Here is a 2,158-nt window from a genome sequence, read left to right on the forward strand (position 1 = left end):
TCTCTCAAATGAGTAGCAGTTTGTGAAGAAAAAACTACATCTTATTACACATACCTGAAAAGTGAAATCTTAGGACTTTAGGCATCAGGTATAGTAAATTAGTGTCAGTTTGTATTGTTTTGCTAATATGTTTATACTCTTAAAGTACAACAGTTTAACCAGTCTGCCCAGTTGCAAAAATTATGTTCATTTGATATCATATTTTGTATGTACTTGAAAAATGATAAAGGGAACTGATCTGTAACTATGGTGATTATAAGAATTTATATTCTACTGAGCATTCTGCCATACTCATAAATAAAGCAGTATAGTTTTCCTTTATTGCTTTAATTTTTTTATGAGGAATAAACATCTATGTTATTTTGAATAAATCTTTCATGTTGTATTTTATTTTGATAAGTATTTTTTTTTGATAAATTATCTTTAATGGTGTACTACAGCTGGTACTTCAGGATATCAAATTTATAAGCATTACTTGTGGGAATATACATATTCACAGTTGTTGGCATCCAAAAGTATAACAGGGGCTTTGAGATCATTATATGCTTTTGGGTGCATTTTAGATTGTTTTATATATATACATGGAAATATGGTTTACTTTGTTGTAATGTAGTTGTGTAACAACAAAATACAAAATCCATTTTTTAGTATGTCACAACTGTATTATTGATATTATTTTTTCATGATTTATTAAATGTTTATAGTTTATATGTTTCTTTTATTGTTCCTTTCTTGATAATGCATTTTATTTATGTGAAGTCAGTATTTTAGAATTAAAAATTGTCCAAGACATACCATATTAAGTAGATGCAAAACATCTTCATAGAGAAGCATGCATAATAAGTTAGAAGGATGATTAGTGTGTCTAGTCCCTTTCCATTCTAAATCTGACCTTAGCTGAGTCATCTGGGAGGTGCTAGCCTGTTGCAAATCCATGATGACCTTGTTTAATGATAATATGACCCCTTAATTGAGGGATATTTAAATAAATGGGAGCATTTTTTTTAGATTTAAATACAAGTCTTTGTCACTCTTAATACTATATGTCTAGAATGGTAAATAACATGAAGAGATTCAGCTAACCGAATATCTTTTTCATGAGTTAAGTTTCCAGAAATACAAGTACTTTTGGTGATATAAAGCAAAAATGACAGCCAGTCCAATTCTGCTACTGAAAGCAGATACTGTATATATTTGTGACATGTTAAGCAAAACTTTAAAAAGCAAGATAGTCAAAATATTAGATTTTATTATGTATATGATATGATTAATTATGGATGAAAAATGAGGATGTAAGAGACTTTTACTCCTTTCAAGCCAGTAGAATCTTTTTACCAAAACTTCTTATACAGTTTGTAATTATGTTATATATATCCTATATCATTTTTCAAGTATTGCCTGTTAACAGTGTACATAAAGAGTCTGATTTAATGATTTAATCTTATTTTTGAAAAAGAAATCAAAACCACGGATATTCAACCTGAAACTACTTGACTCTTGGGGAGGATTTTTAGATAGGAAAAGAAGAAAGTATGTAATCTGTACACCCTGTACTTGCATATGTATAAATACCAGTAAGCCCCTTTATAAAATCAATAATCAATTAATATTCTTAGGTTTACCCCTTTCATTACTTCATGGGTTTTCTGTTTCAACTAAAAAGGTAAAGATCCCATCATTATTTTTATCCCTCTCCTTTTCACCTAATCACATCTAACAGAAAACATTCTTTTCATGCATTACTATCAGTATGAAAAATACATTGATGAGAGGACTTGTTGGGTAATGATTTACTCTTGGAGAAGGAACTGGGGCAGCCTGGCATTGCAAGCAAGGGAATGTGTTTCTCATCAAGAACCACTGACCTTGACGAATGCAAGAAGGAATGAACTGAATGCAGTGTGTAAGTGAAGGAGAGTTGCCAGTTTTTACAAAGGGGAGAAAGTCAAAAGTCAGTGCCGTAGGGGTTATGACAAATATGTCAAGGTTGTTTTTGTCATTACCTAATATATCATAATGAGTGATATAGGTTAATTATTGATAATTGGATATGTATTATGACTGTCATCAGAATCTTCACAAGTTTTATATAATACTGTTTTTTAAGCTTTATCATATTAGCTGGGGGTCAGTAATACTGACTAGTATTTAATATGAT

Source organism: Penaeus monodon, chromosome 32 (genome assembly GCF_015228065.2).
Source record: "Penaeus monodon isolate SGIC_2016 chromosome 32, NSTDA_Pmon_1, whole genome shotgun sequence".
Taxonomy (NCBI): Eukaryota; Metazoa; Arthropoda; class Malacostraca; order Decapoda; family Penaeidae; genus Penaeus; species Penaeus monodon.